At 40.4% G+C, this 19,533-nt stretch overlaps 1 long non-coding RNA gene and 1 pseudogene across 1 annotated transcript in view; one reads left to right on the top strand and one right to left on the bottom strand.

The window, feature by feature from the left end:
- LOC144333000 (uncharacterized) overlaps window positions 1-19,003 on the top strand; it is a 52,265-nt gene extending 33,262 nt beyond the window's left edge. Inside the window, exons 2-3 of the long non-coding RNA XR_013401289.1 lie at window positions 18,599-18,650; window positions 18,906-19,003. This is a non-coding gene — a long non-coding RNA (uncharacterized LOC144333000). The remainder of the gene's footprint in view (window positions 1-18,598; window positions 18,651-18,905) is intronic.
- LOC699195 (high mobility group protein B1 pseudogene) lies at window positions 4,045-6,315 on the bottom strand (annotated as a pseudogene).
- Window positions 19,004-19,533: the final 530 nt, after the last annotated feature.

Consider the following 19,533-nt stretch of genomic DNA (forward strand, 5'->3'; position numbering starts at 1 on the left):
AATGTTTTCCCCTCTCTCCCTCTCAGTAGAGCCCCAACCAGTTGCAGTTTGGTGCTGCCTGATTTATGAATTGCTGTCTGCTCAAATAAACTCAAAAATTTAAATGTGCCTAAGTCTATAGATTAACAGCACAGAATTGGGCTCAAAAGACATTAATGGATAACCAGACCTGATCCTTAATTCTGTCTCCCCACAGTTGTGCTTTGTCTCCTGGTTGGCACCTTTTGTGCACCTCATGTTTCTTTGGCTGGTGATATGGTTTGGCTGTGTCCTCACCCAAATCTCACCTTGAATTGTAATAACCCCACATGTCAAGGGCAGGGCCAGGTGGAGATATTGAATCATGGGAGCTGTTTCTCCCATGCTTTTCTCGTGGTAGTAAGTCTCACAAGATCCGATGGCTGTATAAGGGGTTTCCCCTTTTGCTTGGCTCTCATGCTTTCTCGCTGCCACCAGGTAAGGCATCGGTTGCTCTTCCTTTATCTTCCACCACGATTGTGAGGCCTCCCCAGCCATATGGAACTGTGAGTCCATTAAAGCCCTTTCCTTTGCAAATTACCCAGTCTTGGGTATGTCTTTATTAGCAACATGCGAATGGACTAATACAGCTAGGCTTTTTGTCCCAGCCCTCTCTGTAACACCAGCTATGCCCAGGAGCCGTTTGACAACTTTGCACCTCAATAGCACCCACATCTCTCATGGCTCTCCAGCACAGCCCCAGTTAGTCATCCTGACACATGTGCAAACCTGGAAGGAAAAGGAAGATTACCTTCCATAGGGCACTCCTCGACCATTGGGATATGGGAGCTGATTTTTAGAATGCCCCCCTCTTTCATGCCTCAGGAGACTATTTCGAAGTATATTCTGCACAACTCTTCAGAGAGTCCCCAACAGGATTGTGTTCCTATTGCCCTCAACAGTAACCAGCTAATAATACACCCTTGGATGGGCTTTCACTCCCTGCACCTTGAAATTACTTCCCAAAATGTATTGCCTGCAAACAAGTCCTCATCTCAGACTCTACTAAGATGCAAGTCCACAATGGTTTAGATGGCAGAAGAAATTACACACGGGAACCAAACTTCCACAGTCAGAGGCTGCACTGCTAGACTCAACAGGTCAGCCTGGAAACAAGCCCCATTATTACAGGATTATGGAAGGAGACGGTGTCTAGCATGCTCTGTGGCAAGTAAGCACAAACCTAGAAGTCCCAAGGAAGGAAAAAAGTCCCAAGATTGAATGATGTCAGTCTGAAGGGCCATCTCTGTGCAGCAAGGCCATCTGCTGCATCTAACTTAGCTTAATATCAATAGCTAACATAAATGAGCCCTCTCTTATAAAGATGCTCATCTATAGTTAGAATTTAATCCTTTTGGACTCGTAGGTCCCAGTCACTTGGCGGTCTATGGAGCTATTGTGGGAGCTCACAATAATTTATATAAGCATCATATCTTGTCTGGAGAGGGAATAAATGTCTCATCATTTCTTTGGACAGCCTATGTGTATATGTGCTGTTTCAATTCATCAAATAAAAACTCATTCTAAAAATGTTACTGATTTTTTATAGCTTTTGGCCATTATATATCTTCTCTATCAGTAATAGTATCCTCGTTTAAAGGGTATCTGCAAATTACATTAACATTAGAAAGGGATCCTCATATTCCAAAACTTTTATAACACCTGTTTTAAGTGATATTAAAATAAAACATTGCTGTAGTTGCTTAATGATAGCTTCTAAACATCAAGTGTCTATATATACGTATATAATTTATATATACGTGTCTATAGACACTACATTTATATGAGTGTTTATATATACAGTGTCTATATATAGATTTATATGAGTGTCTATATATAGATGTGTCTATGATTTACATTTATATGAGTGTCTATATATAGATGTGTACATATATACATGTATATATACTCTATATATGTATATATATGTAGTGTCTATATGTAGACACTCGATGTTTAGAAGATATCATTAAGCAATGACAGCATTGCTTTATTTTAATATCACTTAAAACAGTGATTTTAAGTGATATTTTAATATCACTTACAACAGGTGTTATAGAACTTTTGGAATATGAGGTTCACTTTCATATATATATATATCGTGAATCTTTCAACAACCCCATAAAAGAGGTATTATTAGTTCCACTTTAAAAGTAAGCAAACAGATTCAGAATGTGTAGGGAACTTGCCCAAGACCATAGAGATAAGTGTTGGAACTAAGACCAGGATGGAGGCCTGTGAGCCCTTCCTGTCACCATCATTCACTCACTGAATAGGCATGTTGGGGACGTGTGGGGACATGCCAAGTGCTGTGCACTTTGGGTAAAGCATAGTCATTATCCAACCCTTGCTCCTGGAAAAATTTTCCTTCTGCCACAGTTTAATTCAATTATTCTTCTTGCTCAGCTTAAGTGGGTTTAAGGTGTAACAGAATCTGACCTTCTTTAGCTTCTTTTCACAGCCCCTAAGACGCATTCTGCCTATCCTTTTGCAAGGATTTCTTGCTCTTTTATCACCTGTTTGTTCTCTGGCCTCTAGTTCACCTACAAAGAAAGATTAAAGGGGAGACAAACTCAGTTATTTGAGTCTTTCCAGCTGCCCCAATTTCTTCCTTCTGCCAGGGAAGAGAGCTTGGTCCTATAAGGAGGAATCAAAGAGTTGGCAAGAACAGATTCCCATCGTTTCCAGCCACACTGCCTTGAGGCACACAGAGGTGGCAAAAAAAAAAAAAAGTGCCTGGTCAAGTTTTCTGTGTGTGTCCTTTGTGTTCCAAAACCAGAGAGACCTGCTTCCCAAGCCTCCACATGCCTTCTCCGTTAGCACCAAGCACAGCTAAACCCTGGGCAAGCCCTGCCTGTAAAATACCACCAGGGAACAAACCCAGCAACCTTGTCATTTATCAGAATGATGATCAGCCCAGCAACAGTCAGGCTGGACCAAATCAACTTCAAGTTATTTGAAATGTATAATCCATTAAGTAAATTGATCTGTCACAATGCCCTGGGTCATTCCCTGGCAAGGTAGCCTATGATGAATAGCTGCTAAGGGGCAGAACATAGGTAGTATTCTGAGGTCCATCAACATATAGACTGCAAATAAGTGCCAAGACAGTTACAGGACACCTCCAGGAAGCACTTTCAGGCATGCCTTGATATCACAGTGACAAGAAAAGTTCAGTATCACAGGACCTGCAGCTGGTTTTGATCAGAGTTGTCTTCTCCTGACTCCAGGCAATGCTGTCACAAAACATGCCTGGCTCAGCTAAATTGGAAGTTGTTCTTTTTAGGGTTTTTTTGTGGGGGGGGGGGCAGGTCTGGGGAGTTTTTTTGTTTGTTTTTTGTTTGTTTTGTTTTGTTTTGTTTGAGACAGGATCTTGCTCTGTCACCCAGGCTGCAGTTGGCGCAATCTCAGCTCACTGCAGCCTCAACCTCCTGGGCTTATGTGATCCCCCTGCCTCAGTCTTCCAAGTAACTGGGACTACAGGCATGCACCACCAGATCCAGCTAATTTTCTTTTACTTTTTATAGAGATTGGGTGCGGGGAGGTCTCCCTATGTTGCCCAGGCTGGTCTTGAACTCCTGGACTCAAGTGATCCTCTTGCCTCTGCCTCCCAAAGTAGTAGGATAACAGACATGAGCCACCACACCTGGCTGGATGAAGTTCTTGAGTCTTAAAGAAGCTGAGTGACAAATGCCTTGTGACCCCACAATGTAGCTCCTTGAGGAATCCATCTCAATGAAAGCAAAGATTTGGCTACAGGTTGTTTCCTAGAGTGTTATTTGTGGATGATGTTGATGATGATGATGATGGATCAAGCTTGGCACTGATCCAAGCACTTCATGTATATTAACCCAAGTTATCTTAACAGCAACCCCCTGAAGTAAAATATTATTATTAGCAGTATTGTCATAATTCATTGTAGTAACCCCATTAGCAAAATATTATAATTATCAATATTATTATAAATAAAGTATTATTATTACAACTTTACAAATGAGAAAACTGAAACCTACAGCAGTCAAATAATTTTTTTTAAACCTCTGCAATTATTAGTTTATTAGTATCATCCAGGACTCAGATGTTCAGTATTCCTCCTGAAATTACATAAACAAATGCAAATGGAAAGAATCCAAGTCAAAATTATATAACAAAACAGCACTCCATCACAAAAGTGTGTAAAATTACAAGAACGCTATTTTAAAATACTGGCACTTTAAGAAAATGATAATCTCGAAAACCACAAAATTGCCAAATTGTTCCCTAAACTGCTAAGCAGATAATGACTAATGAGTTTGTTTTGTAAAGAAAAATCATTCAAATAAATTGAATAATTCATACTGAGATGCAAAGTTTAAGTGTCTTCTTTCCTCCTAGCTACTTGGATTTATAAAGCGGCAAACCATAATATAGGAAAATATACCCTATTTTGAATGAGGCATCTTCATTTTAAAAGCTGGCCCAATTAATTAAAAATACTTGTAATTGAAAATCTCGTTTCCTGAGCAGTCCATATTGAGATAAATGGGAAAAGACATCTATAGCCAGCATTTCATAGTCTTCACTGAGACTAATGTCAACAAAAAATTTCATATGGCAGTCTTGTATTTTAAGCTCACACTTTTGGGGATACATTCTCAGGTCTTCTTTAATGTGGGAACTGCAAAATATAACTGCCATTACATGGTAATGGGAGTTAAAGAATAGAGTCCTCATGTAAAGGTTAGAACATACTTTTCTATTAGTCCTTCAAGGACAGATTTTCAAAATGTTTGATTCTAACAATCCCATGCTTTGAGTAGACTGATTACTCTTCAGTTTGTAAATGTAAGTGGGCTATGTGAAATTTCTTAACTGATCAAGATTTTCGATGTTCAGTTATGGATGAAAACTATCTCAACTTAACTTTACCCCCATTATGGTACGCAGGGTGTGTAGACAAAAGCTTTTTACTAGCTAACTATATGAAAGGATAAACACTGTAATAATTCATGTGATTCAAAATGGGCAAAAGCAAAAGACTAGCTTCCCCTCAAGAAGAAAAATTCCAGACCTATGAAAAGGACAACAATACTAATTTAAAAAATTGTATTTACTTAGAAGCATTCAGAATGTCAACAAAACAGCTGCAACTTTTTTTTTTTTTTTTTTTTGCAATTACAGAGTGGTATTCAGTTAACAGAACAACAATTATTTCGTATAAGCTGAATCAGAGACAACTGAAGATGAAAAAACTACCATCCCCATATATAGCTAATTTGTGCTGTGCACCAACAAGAACCTGCTTTAAATTTCCATGCCAATTTACAACCCCCATAATGTACCAGGCAAGGTTAGTGGCTATTGAAAATACCACCGGGACAGGGCTATCTAAAGACACATTCGGTAGTGTGTTGACTATACAAAAAAAGACACTGTACAGTTTAAAAACAAATCTTACACAGCCTTACATTTCAATTTTTTTCTTTAAAAGGAGTGAGTTGTGTACAGGGGGGTTAAATGCTTTATAGACAAGAAAAAAAACTGCGCTAGAACCAACTTATTCATCATCATCATCTTCTTCATCTTCATCTTCTTCATATTCCTCCTCCTCCTCATCCTCTTCATCTTCCTCCTCTTCCTTCTTTTTCTTGCTTTTTTCAGCCTTGACAACTCCCTTTTTTGCTGCATCAGGCTTTCCTTTAGCTCGATATGCAGCAATATCCTTTTCATATTTTTCCTTCAGCTTCACAGCCTTGTTTTTATAAGGCTGCTTGTCATCTGCAGCAGTGTTATTCCACATCTCTCCCAGTTTCTTCGCAACATCACCAGTGGACAGGCCAGGATGTTCTCCTTTGATTTTTGGGTGATACTCAGAGCAGAACAGGAAGAAGGCCGAAGGAGGCCTCTTGGGTGCATTGGGATCCTTGAACTTCTTTTTTGTCTTCCCTTTGGGAGGGATATAGGTTTTCATTTCTCTTTCATCACGGGCCTTGTCTGCCTTTGCCATACCTTCAAATTTCCCTTTCTCTTTAGCAGACATGGTCTTCCACCTCTCTGAGCACTTCTTAGAAAACTCTGAGAAGTTGACTGAAGCATCTGGGTGCTTCTTCTTATGCTCCTCCCGACAAGTTTGCAAAAAAAAATGCATATGATGACATTTTGCCTCTCGGCTTTGTAGGATCTCCTTTGCCCATGTTTAGTTATTTTTCCTCAGCAAGGCACAGAGTTGCCCAGTGCCCGTCCGGCTTTCACTTGCCCCGGGGCTGTCTCTATGGAGCTCAATGTACTGCAATGGCTGTGAGAGCGGGAGCCAGACGCAGCCTCCTCACTTTCTCCGCTCTGTCCAAATAATTTTGTCAATATGATGCAGCCAGTAAAAACAATCTGCCAGACTGGGCACAGCGGCTCACATCTGTAATCCCAGCACTTTGAGAGGCCAAGGCGGGTGAATCATGAGGTCAGGAATTCGAGACCAGCCTGGCCAACAAGGTGAAACCCCATCTGTACTGAAAATACAAGAATTAGCTGGGCATGGTGGTGGGCACCTATAATCCCAGCTACTTGGGAGGTTGAGGCAGGAGAATCGCTTGAAATCAGAAGGCAGAGGTTGCAGTGAGACAAGATCATGCCACTGCACTCCAAGATCACGCTACTGCACTCCAGCCTGGGCAAAAGAGTGAAGTTCTGTCTCAAAAAAACAACAAAACAAAACAAAATCTGCTTTCAGAGGCTGCTCTCTTAAGTGTCTCTGCTAGTTGCAAGAAACCAATCACCCAGGTATGTTTTATCTTTCAACTATGTAGAGTTTTCAACTTTATTCCCTTTAATCCTCAAGAAAGAATGATAGGGAATCCATAACAATATTTCTGCAATAAAATTACCACATTAACTTTGAGATGAAATAATATAATCTTCAGGCAAATAAAGCATTATTTGCCTTTTCTAAGCATATTTAAGCTACTCTGGTTGTCAGAAACTGGAACTCAATTCTTAAAATCAGTATGCACTATGGAAAGCCGTGTGATTTGGTGACGTTTCTATCATTGCATGAGTTGTCTGGTTTTAGTTGATGGAGTGAAAAGAACAAAATGTAAACTAATGTAACTCAAGGCTTTGGGGTAAGTTTGAGCATATGTGTCATTATTTCATCGTATTCCCAGGAGAACACTAGGAGGTGTATATGATTAGTCCCATTTGCAGAGGTAGGAAAGAAAGGCTTAGAGAGTTAAGTAATTTTCCCTATACTCTGAACTGAATTGTTTCTCCCCGAAATTCATATGTTCAAGCCCTAACCCTCAATGTGACTATGTTTGGAGCAAGGAAATCATTAAGCACCAGAAAGCTCAATCCTGACATGCTCGCTCTCCATGTGCACAGAAAAAGCCTATGTGAAGACACGGGGAAAAGGAAGCCATTAACGAGGCAAGAAAAGAGCCCTCAGCAAGAACTGAATCAGCTGGCATTTCAGTCTGGGACTGCTAGCCTCCACAGCTTTGAGAAAATAAATTTATATTGTTAAAGCTGCCCAATGTGCAGTATTTTGTTATAGCAGCCTGAGAAGACAGATACATTCAAGGTCACACAGCTACCAAACAGTAGAACAGAACCGAAACTCATGCTTTCTTCATTGCATCAGGCTGTCTGTATTTGGCATTAGTGGTTCCCATTCAACAGCAGTTACTTTTCTTCTTTCTTACTTAGAGAACCCAATTGACTTCTGGCAGCCTATAGGCTGGTCCTCTTCTTCTTTTCAGGGATTAAATTCGGTATATGTTGTAATTTGGGCAATGAGATGGGAAGCAAGTCCGCTGAAAGGCTTCTGAGAAAGATTTCCTTATCAAAAAAATTTAGAAAGAAATGGTTTCTTTTCTGCCACCGGACATGAACATGTCTGCACTTGAGAGCTGGATCTGTGGCAGCCACCTTGTAAGCATGAGGGGGTTACTCTGAGGGAAAAATGCTAAAGACTACAGAATGATGAGATGGAAGGAATCTTGTCATTTGTCCCCTTCAAATCTCATGTTGAAATTTGATCTCTAATGTTGGAGGCGGGGCCTAATGGGAGGAGTTTGGGTCATGGAGGCAGGCCCCTCATGAATAAATTAGTGCCCATCAGGTGCTTGTCGACATTATAGAGCTTCTACAGAAACCAACTTGGAGTTTCCCTCATTCTGACATATTGTTGGTGAGCTATAAGTTCTCTTATTGTTCATGCTATCATGAGTAGTGTTTTCTCTTCCTTTCTGGTACTTTCTATTCCTTCCTTCCTGACTGATACGATCAGTATTTCAAGCCTACAAACACATAGCTATGCAGATGTCTCTGAAGGAACTATAAATTCCCAGTTAGGCTTGCAGCTACTCCTCCACATCTCTCAGGGGGCCAGAACCTGAACCACCCATGACTAGGATTTCACCCCTCCTCAGTGTGTGCCTTCACAATGTTAGAATTTGTTTATGCTGATACGAAATCCAGTGTTTGTTACCAGCTGGTCCTATTTCTACCCACTAAGCAAATATCATCTCTGTTCTTTAACTTTTAAGTTTATACAATGAAGGCATGTCTGAACTGAGCTCTGGGTTTAGACAATGGGATAAGTAAAATAGAGTCCTTGCCCCATTAATTATTCGTAATTTTAACAACAGCCATTCAGATTTTGAAGGATGCTATCATACTTTCTATCCCCAAATTGTCAGTTCCCCAAAAATATAGACTTTATTTATACTTCTTTGCAATACTGGCTTATTATAGGCATGTAACAGATTTCATGGGTTGAATGAATCAATGAATGAATGGTAGAAGAAATGGAACATTTAACAAATGCCAAACACAGGGAGATATATATATATATTCTGCTCATGAAAGAAGCCAGAAAGAGAAGACATAGATATAAGAAAAAAATGGAGAAAGCAAGAGACAAAGTTCAATTAGGCCCAACCAGTGTCATATAGCTTATAAGTAGTATTTGAAACATGAATTGGCATAAAGGAGACTATAGTCAAGGGAAAATTCTTTTGTCTGATGCTATAGTTTGGATGTTTGTCCTTTCCAAATCTCATGTTGAAATTTGATCCCTAATGTTGGAGGTGGGGCCTATTGGGAGGAGTTTGGGTCATGGAGGGGACCCCTCATGAATAGATTAGTGACCACTTGGTGCATGGTGAGGGAGTTCTTGCTCTGTTAGTTCTCCAGAGAGCTGGTTGTTAAAAAGAGCCAGGCAGCAACCCCTCCTCTCTCTTGCCCCCTCCCTAACTTTGTGTTCTCTCTGCACGCCAGCTCCCCTTCGCCTTCCGCCATGAATGGAAGCCACCCAAGGCCCTCACCAGATGCCTAATCTAGAACTTTTCCAGACATCAAAATCATGAGCCAAATAAATTTGAATTTTTTCCTTATAAATTACCCAGTTTCCAGTATTCCTTTATAGCAACACCAAAGGAAGACGGCCACTTTGCGCCAAATACCACACCAGATGCATTCACAGACATTCTTCTACTTAATCCTCTAATAACTGTTCAGGACAAGTATTGTCCATGTTTTAGACAATGAGGAAACCAAGGCTCAGAGAAGTTCAGAAACATGTTCAAAATCACACAGGCAGTGAGGGGTAGGGCAGAGATTCAAACTTTTTGGTCCCTGAACCTATGTTGTTTCTACCATTCAATGTTCCCAAAGTAGTATAACAGTGTGCACCCAAAACAACAACAAAAAAAACACCATTGCAAACTATACCATGGTTTTACGGAAAGCAATAAATGCCCATCCTCCAGGTACCTGGGCATGACTTAAAAGTAGGGGGTGAATCCTGTCCACGTGTCAGCATCTGGTGTCAAATCATCCCAATGAACAGTAGTACAAGATCTCAACCTTTGGTTTCACTTATTTTACTCCTCTCTTTACCACTATTAATAGCCACAAATAGTAAATTCTAATGGAGCCCATAGGATTGCTTTTAAATAAGCAAGGATTTAACTCAAAGGTGGATTTCCTCAGCATGTAATGCCTGAGATGTTAGACTTTGTCTATTCCTGTAAATGCTGTAGCAGCTCTGCATTAAGCTTCTCACAGCTAACTGCTTTTGGGGTTAATGAACTATTTCAACTGTGCGTCAGCTCCTCCTCCCTTCTCAGGATACCCGTTGCCACATAAACACACCATTCTGAACAATACCACCTTATAAGCAGATGGTGTTGAATTAGCACAATAATCCACAGGTCTGAGCTGGCAGCAGGAGATAGTCAGGGATGGTGGGATTTGAGAATTTGAGCTCTACAGACTGTTCAGGTCTCTCTGGAGTATGTTACAGGGTATGAGTTCGGCGCTTCAGAACGCTGGCAGCTGTGATAAATGCATTTCCACTGATCATTTCAACCTGCAATTTGCAACATCTGATTCCTTTTATGAGGTTTGGCTATTTCAATGGTGAGACAAAATCAACCTCTCACTTGGGCTTTGAATTTTCATCATTTTTGAACTTGTTCCCCTTACCCCCAAAGAGATTTCCAAAATTTCCCTTTCAGCTGCCCTTCTTCCCCCATACTTCATTAGATAGCATTCCCCCATGACACTTGCAAAATTCTCCCCAGATACCCAAAGAATGGGACTTAGAAGTGTATTTCTTAATCGCCCTGTCTTCATTTTGCTTCAGTCAATACGCTTAAGGCACAAGTTATTAAAATGTGTATTACTGACTTGACTTTAGGCTTTGAAACTACAAAGAAGTCTTCTCTTTAAACAGCTAGTGGAGACTGCTGAAAATAATAAGGCCCAGGATGGGAAAATTTCCATTTCATCCTTTTTTAGAGATTCCTCTGAAAAGAGAAGATAAGCTGTGCCAGAAAATAAAAGTTACCAGGAAGTATCTGCAGAGTGTTCCTGGAGGCAGTTCTCCTCTGGAATCCGAACTGTCAGCTGCACATGGAGCCCGGCTGACTTATGAAGAGCGTGATGTGGGATGGTTTGGTATTCTGCAAAGGCAGTGGCATGTGTTGGGGGCCAAAGTGTGCTGGAGACTTTGGGGTCTGCCAGGCTTTCACTCTCTCCAGATCGCCCCTGCCTCCCAGCAGGAGCTGACCCAGGCTTAGAAAAGGTTAACTAGCACAAACAGCCATCATTTGTGACGAGTGGGAAAGCCCCATGTGTTGCCCCAGCTTCTCATTATGAGGCATGAGGGGTGGGTTTTCTCTGTTATTCAGACGGTTGGCACAGGGTAAATACCCAGCATGCTTCTGCTTTAGGAACTGGAAGGGCCTGTCTCCCAGCAAGTGTTCAGGGGGGATAAAACCCACGCCATCGGAAACCCTCCTATTGGTGAGATGGGGGAGGTGAGGGGTGAAGGAGATAGGGAAAGAAGTTGGGTGCAGAATCACTCTTCAGTGTGTGCTGAATAAATTCGTTCACCTAGACCTAATTGGTTCAAATGCTCTATTTTCAGACCCCATCTGCTTACCTCAAGGAAAGTTTGGGGAACAGCTCCGTCCTATTGTGAGCCCATCATTTTGCAAATCTATTCCCGCCAGAGCTCTCATTATAACAGATGTCAGCAGAGGAATCTGAGCTGTCAGGGAACTGCTGACCATGAAAAGGAGGGGCAGAGGCAAGAAGCGATGCAAACAAAACAGTCGCCCCCATGACACACATAAACAGGAATGTTTGTCACAATATTTTCCCACATTGCCCAACAATTCCAGGGGACATATTTTGAAAAGAAAAGGGGGGAAACATCACTGTAAGACTAATGAGGCAGAATCTATCAAGTTCATCTCCTCCAAGTTGAAGGATCTGTAACCTAGTCCTAAAATTGTCTTTCTCTGCAATGAAAATTGATGCATATATATTCCCCACAAGAGAGTTTCTTGATGACATTAAAAATAATGTGCCAGCTAACTTTTAGGCTGGGCAGCAGTGTAGAGAACTTAAGCCTCCATTTTTTTAATCTTTTTTTCTTTTTATAAACCCTGCCACATCCTGAGTTGTGATCAAAAAGGGGCCTAAAATTGTGCGTGTGGTAAGGAGAGCACAATTTCTTACTAGCCCTACCCTCCTGTCAGAATGTTAGGATAATCCATGAAGCCTGCATATAGCAGTAGCACAGAGTCAAGGGCTGTTTCCCTTCAGAACAGTTTTCTAATCTGAGTCTTCTGTTGTCAAAAGAAAGCAAAGAGTTGGGTCTTGGAACCAGAGATATTGAGATCACTGAATTTCCTCCCTGCTCATGATTTCAGAGGTTTGAGTAGCAAGTCCTTTTCATTACATTTTGGGTAAGAGAATATTAACCTGGTAAATATTAAAAATTCGCATTCATCAAAATATATTAATTCCTAGAATCGGAGAGACCTCTCAAAATTCCCACCCAGTATTAAAGCCCATCAGTGATTTTGTTTAAAGACCAAGGAAGGCCCTGGCAATATTTCCAGATTGATGCTTCAGTTGGTAACACAGGTTCTTCACTGAAGACAAATCCCTTCTAAAAGGGCATGCTGGTTCTTTAAGAGTTTTGCTTTAACCTAAACTTTAAAAACTGCATTATGAAGCATTGTGGGATGACAGTTTACATATAACTTCGATTACAATCTTTGTTGGCTTTTTTCTGTTTTTAAGACCAAATGATTAAGGCAGACTCTGGTGCGATGGCCTATCTGTAAAGCCTTAACATGTCACATATACACACCTTTAAATAAAAATTCCTTGCTATCATGTCCTGCTCTATGCCTCAAAGAAACTCACCTAACTTTTATGCAAGGCAGCCAGGCAAATGTTAATATCTCCATTTTATAGTTGAAGAAACTGAGACACTCAAAGGACAAAAGTTTAAAGCTACGTCTTCTGACTCTAACTCCTGGTGCTTCCCCCTACACCCTGTGTATAAAAAGCTCCATAATTTTTCACACCCATCTGCATGATGGATTCCGTGCAGCCGTTATAAACATGGGAAAATGTTTATAACATACAAAGTGGAAACAATCTAGATACCAAAAGTGTGTATGGTATGATCTCAATGTGTTTTAGAAATTGACTTATTTATACGCTTTGATTAGAAATATGTACAAAATATTGATTATGGTTGTCCCTGAATGGTGACCATTTTACTTTCTCTTTTATAGCTACTTTGTATTTAAAACATTTTATACAAGAAAATTATAAAATAATATTGTGCCATCTGGAAAAAAACATGTATTTGATTGGCAGTATATATCACAAATAATGTTCTAAACTAAAGAAAATTTAATAAGAAAGAAAAATAGCTCTATTTTACTTTGTTTAATTCTCAACTTCTGACACAATTATGTAGAATATTTTTGACTCTCAGATCTATGACCTCCATGACAAAATCAAACACTGTCCTGTGCCATTTGCATGATATGCTTATTAAATTACCATTAGTATGTGTGACCTACTAACTGTATGATGAAATATAGAAAAATGAGGATGACCGCCGTAACCGTTACAGAAGTGTCAGGCTTGCCAGCCTCCTCTAACAACAGCGGCAGACACAGAGTCGAGTCTTCAAAGAGGTCACATCAAAATGCCCCTGCCCCACAGGCAAGGTGAAGCACGGATCACAGAGACAACGGGGAATTGTGTTTCTGCTGGCATGACTGGAACCAATGCCAATCACACAAAAGTTCACCCTACAGTTCAGTCCTTGACAGAATGTGATTCCTTTCAGACTCGTTCCACCAACAGAGTGAGTTTCTAAACATTCTCTGGCTGCATTTCATAATACTAACGATATAAATGAATATTTAGCCAAGAGCATTAACTTTTTGCAACAATGGTGGTTATGTCCTCTAACTCAATAATTGCTATACTTACCAAATACTATGGGAATTCGTCATTGCTGAAAACAGCAAATTCGTTTTGGGGAACTTGAATTTTCTTATGTTGTCCCTTTCCAGACAGGAATTCATTCTGGCAGTATAAAGTTGAATATTGCTAGTACCCCAGAAGACCTTCCAGCTAATCTGATTCTCTCTGGTTCAGTATCTTCAACAGCTACTGTGGTCTTTCTGGTTGCTCTCATCCATTGTGCTTTTGGTCCTTATGGGTCTCAGCTCAGACACATTCTCTCTCTGGTCCCAATTTTCCACAAAAATGTCCTCTGGATGACCCCCGGCTCTACGTAAACAGTAAAACTGCCATGCCAGGCATGGTCTGGGGAACCAAAGCACACACTGTACTCAAGATAGTTAATGTTCTGAAGCTACTTTTGAAAGCAACATTTTCTCAGATAGCGTTTGCAGCACATATTTTATGTTGAAATATATGAAATTGACATTTTTGTTGGTCAAAAATGGTCAAATGTCTGCAACTTGATTTTGATGATTCACACAATATTCACCAAGCTACAAATTTTCAAGCCAGATTACAATCCACTAAAAATGCATAACATAGGTTTATATGCTATTCTCCTTCTTCTTGATAAAGATAACCTTTCAACAACAGCACTTTCATGGGCAGAGAAATGCTTTGTGTGGAGTCACTGCCTAGGTTTAAACACTAGCCCAGCACTTACCAGTAGTGCAGTCTTGGGCAAGTCTTAATTTCTCTAAGCCTCAGCTTCCTCATCTGCAAAATGGGGATAATATACTACCTGCTTCGTGCGGTCATTGTACAAATTAAATGAAGTATATTAAGCGCTTAGCCCCATGCTTAGGCATACAGTGAGTGCTCAACAAATTAAATTCTTCAATTCAATCAACAAAAATAGATTCAGGACCTATATCTCTGAAAATACTTATCCTCATTGAACTTACATTCTTGTGGGCATTATTGTCTTATCAAAATTATTGGATGGCAATTTAAAATTGTTTCATAAACCAAAAATACCTGCCAATCACTGCCTAAAGGTAGAGTTAAATTCAAATAAATACCACAGAAATTCTTCTGAGGCTCACATGCTTACATGCTTTGGAAGAGAAGAAAGGGAAGAAAATGTTGAGATACATGGTAACTACCACTGTTTTCCTATTTCTGCAATTATGCTGTCAACTACATGCCAAGTGAGACTCACGGGATCCATGACCCATAAAAGGAATCCTCAGTACTGCTTTCTGGGTATGACTCTAGCCTCGGATATAAAGAGCTGGGCATGGATCTTCAGTCCCAATCTTGTGTCACAAGTAGAATGAATGAGTTCATTCATTCATTCCACAAATATTTACTTTGCATTTACTATGCCCACGTCACTGTCCTAAAGATACAGCAATGAAAGGAGACTGTCTTCTTTCTTCAAGAAACTTACCATATGATTGGAGAAAATGTGAATGAGTAAGCAATTACAGTAACTGGTAATAAGTGGGGTGACACAATTCTATATGGGCCTCTCACATCTCTGCATGTCTTGCAAGCAGAAGCACTAACTACCCTTTTGCTCAGACTATCTTTTCATAAATGTTTGTATAGCCAACAGCCTGGCAAGACAGAAATAGGATTTCCCCTGAGAAGAAAAGGCCAGTCTGTTTACTGTTCAGTATGATACAGATAATATCTTTCCCTGGGGTGTTTGTTTGCAACCCAATAAGAAAGATTCAGGTTCTCTAAGCTCGGGGTTCCTTTCCTGTAATACAACCACAACACGTGCAAGTATCACCTGGCCCTTATTATCTCAACCTGTGGAGATTGAGCTCAGGAAATCAGGGCAAGAAAGCAGCGATACTTTGGCAACTGTTATTTCTTTGAACAGTAATCCTTCCTTTGTCTCTGACCCAAGAGACTTGTATCCTCTGCCAGAATGTGGGAGACTATGGCAGGCCAACATTTTGGAGTAATCTTCCCAGAAAGGAGGGATCGAGAAGCTAAATCCTGACAGCTTGGTGCAGTTCACATAATAAAGGGGAAGGAAAGTTTCCTCAAATGGAAAGAATAGTGTTATAACAAGACTGGGTATGGTAGGCCCATTCAGGGAACTGTGAGACATTCAAGACTGAAGTATAAAATATAAGCGTGGAGAAAGCACAAGAATGAGGCTACAGAAGTCAGTAGATCATGGGAGCCTTGTGTGTCAGGCTAAGGAGGTTATATGTTATTCTAAGGGCAAGAGAGACTCTTCAAAGGGTTTTAAGTAGGGAGGTAATATATCAGATTTATTCTTCAAAAAAATCAAAAGAGCTATCTCCTGGAGAATGGATTGGAGAGAGGCAAAGCTGGAGGATGAGATGCTATATGAAGCCATAGAAATAATCTAGGCAAGACATGTTGAGGACATGAACTCTGCAAATAGCAGTGGGAATGGAGAGAAGTAGATCTGTGAGATAATAAGAAACTTTTTATTTTTAGATGGGTTCTTACTTTGCTACCCAGGCTGGAGTGCAGTGACACTATCTCAGCTCACCACAACCTAGACTGCCTGTTCTCAAGTGACCCTCTCACCTTAGGCTCCAGAATAGCCAGGACCATAGGCATATGTCACCACCTCCAGCAAATTATTTTTTATTATTTGTAGAGATGATCTCTTGCTATGTTGCCCAAGCTGGTCTTGGAACTCCTGGCTGCAAGCAGTCCTCCTGCCTTGACCTCCCAAAGTGCTAGGATTACAGGCATGAACCATCATGCCTGGCTAATAATAAAGAATTGTAAGAATGAATTGATTGATAGTTGGTAGGTTGGTTGGATTGGAGGTGGTTGGTTGGATTGGGAGTGGTTGTGGGGACTGGTTACATGTCAAAGATGAGAGTCAATGATGAGCCTCCGTTTTCTAACTTAAGCAACAAAGTAGATGATGGGACCATTCTCTGAGAGAGGAACACAAGAGTAAGGGTGGTTGGGGGGTGATTTAGATCTGCACATCTTGAGTTTGAAATGTCTTTGGCTCGCTAAGTGGTAATGTCAGGTAAAGGGAAAGGTATGGGTGTCGCTCTCAGGAAACAGAACTCGGCTGAGGTTTAGGCTTAGGAATATTTAATATATAGATGTCAATTGAAGCAATGGCCATAAATGACAGCAGCCAGGGAAAATATACAGAACGAAAAGATAATAGCGTAGAGGATGGCACTTTGGAGACAACACCTTAAAGATGAACTCAATAAGGAGTAAGAAGTGGGCAAAAAGGATGAGACCATCCCTCCCCCAGACTTCACATGTCCAACAGCTGGGGTCAAAGAGAAGGCTGCCACAAGCTCTTGGCAAGAAACCAACCCCAACGTCTGTAGCCTGATGACCACCACTGCATTTGAGACAGAAGGACCAATCTCATTATGACCTTTCTCCTTTTCTCCGTTTGCTCATGTCACTCTCCAAAAGAAGCCCTTGGTGCCCAGATGACTCCCCGTCTTTTAAACTTCCATCCCAATAAATGCCACCTCATCAGCAAGGCCTTCCCTTACCACCCTTAAAATTCTAGTTTCTCCTATATGTTGCACCCCTTTTTATTTTATTTATTATATAGTGTTTATTACTGTCTAACATGCTGTATTGTCTACCTTTTAAATTTGGCGATTGTCTGTCTCTTTCGGCTAGGAAGAAAACCCCATGAAAGCAGGGGGATTTTTTTAAATTGTATTCACTACCCTTTCCCCAGGGCTTAGTATAGTGCCTGACCCAATGCTCATTCTCAATTACAATTTTCTGAATGAATGAATGAATCTGAAGGGTATGGTATTTCATTTTGTTAGAAATAAAACTTGGTGTTTTTGATTTATGTTTCCTTTAGTAACGACAACTTCCAGCTCTAGCACAGAAGAGGAAGAAATAGAATTTTCCAGAAAATCTCAAAGATAGCCTCCTTCAGAAGGATTGATGAGTGGTTCCATTGTCTGGGGTAGTTATTGCAAATCAGATAGTTTGAGTTCTTAAGATTTATGAAAAAAAAAAAAAAAAAACACCTATTAAACCAAGGGATCCCTACTATCATATTCCTTGGAAGAAAGAGAAAACTGTGGTTTGACTTCCATAGAACTAAAATACATCAGAAACAATCTGGTTCAGTAATTCTAGAACTTGCTGACACCAAGAAAGTGGTGACTTGCAAGAGCATTACCAACACAAAACTGCGGCCATAATCAAACACAACCATAATCTTTTGGCAATTCCTAAGCCTCTCCTGTATAGAAGTGCTGAGAAGTGGCTGTAGAGAGGACTGAAAGGGGAGTGCTACAACCTTGGAAGCCAAAGCTGTGGAATCCTCAACCTCCTTTAGCCCTTCCTTCTGAAGGACTGACCTCATCCTCCTTGGAAGAACTAAAGCAATTCTTTATAGCTACAATCTCTAACAAACATGTCATGGGGCTGCTAGAAGCAATAGCAGTAATGGGTTAAGCAGACATGAGGTATCCCCCAACTTAGGGTTTGTAAGCCTTCAGAATAGTTGGATAATATAAAGTTGGCGGCTTCAAGAAAAAGATAATGGATTTCCTGTTAATTAAGCATGAGGCAGTTGTATTTGAAAAAGGGAGATTTGTGGCTGTATTTCTATTATGAATTTGTAAAAAGAAAATTATACCAGTATACCAGTTTTTACAGACACTAAAGGAAGAAACAACTTTATGAAGAAGAGAGTAGTCACCAATATCCAATGCTGCAGAGAAAAAAGCTTAAGTTAAAGCCTTAGAAGTATTTAGTAGATTAAACCACAAGAGATCACTTATAACCTTTTCCACATTCACAGGGAGATTGTGGGACAGAAGCCAGATGAACACAAGATGAAGAAAAACTGGGAGGTGAGAAAGTGAAAATGGAATGTGCATTCTTTCCAAAAAGAATTCTAGTAAAGCAGAAGAGAGATATCTAAGCTGCTAGCTGGAAAGAAAAATGGAATAAAGAAAGGTTTGCTGAAGAGGTAAAAGGTCTGCGCATGTTAAAATACAGATGGAAGAATGCAGTAGAGGGGAAGAGTGTACCATATACTGTTTACATTTTATTTTATTGACAAGCAGCATTCATCTCCAATCCTTCTATGTTTTTCTCTGTCTCAGGGGCTGGATGCCTGGTAACTACACCTCTCAGAGTCCCTTAGAAGGTGTCCATTTAGAGTTCACCAGTGAGAGGCACTGGCACAAAATTGAAAGACAGAAGACAAGTAGAAGTCATTATTGCCTCTGTGGCAACAAAGAATGGCAAAGGATCAGCATAAAGTTTATCAGACCTCCAGGCATCTTCCTGTGAATCATCTACTTGGGTAATTCAACTACTGAGATCATCGGTGGCAATTTCCTATGATTTCTGGATATACTGTTTTTCTGAAAGCTAGTAATGGCTTTTCTGGCCTTTGCCCCCCTCCCACACCCAGCCTTTCCAACAGTTTTGTGAGCCTCCAAGTCCCTGTATTATATCTCTCCTTGCTTGAAATGCCTAGAGTGGTTTCTGCTTTCCTGGCCAAATCTTTATGGATCTAAGGGGATTGAGGAAGCAAGAGAGAGCAGGGCATTTTATGGAATGAGGACATTGAGATAATGGAAGGGGATGAGATTCAGAGTTTGAGTGAAGGGGTGGGCCTTAAAGAGGGGGAGGAGTACTTCTTTATCTCAGAAAAGTGAAGAAGGCAAGCACGAGTACAAATAGAGCAAAATGAAACAGAAGCGCAGGACGTCCAAAAGTTCTGTT

This window comes from Macaca mulatta, chromosome 11, assembly GCF_049350105.2.
Source record: "Macaca mulatta isolate MMU2019108-1 chromosome 11, T2T-MMU8v2.0, whole genome shotgun sequence".
NCBI classification, from domain to species: domain Eukaryota; kingdom Metazoa; phylum Chordata; class Mammalia; order Primates; family Cercopithecidae; genus Macaca; species Macaca mulatta.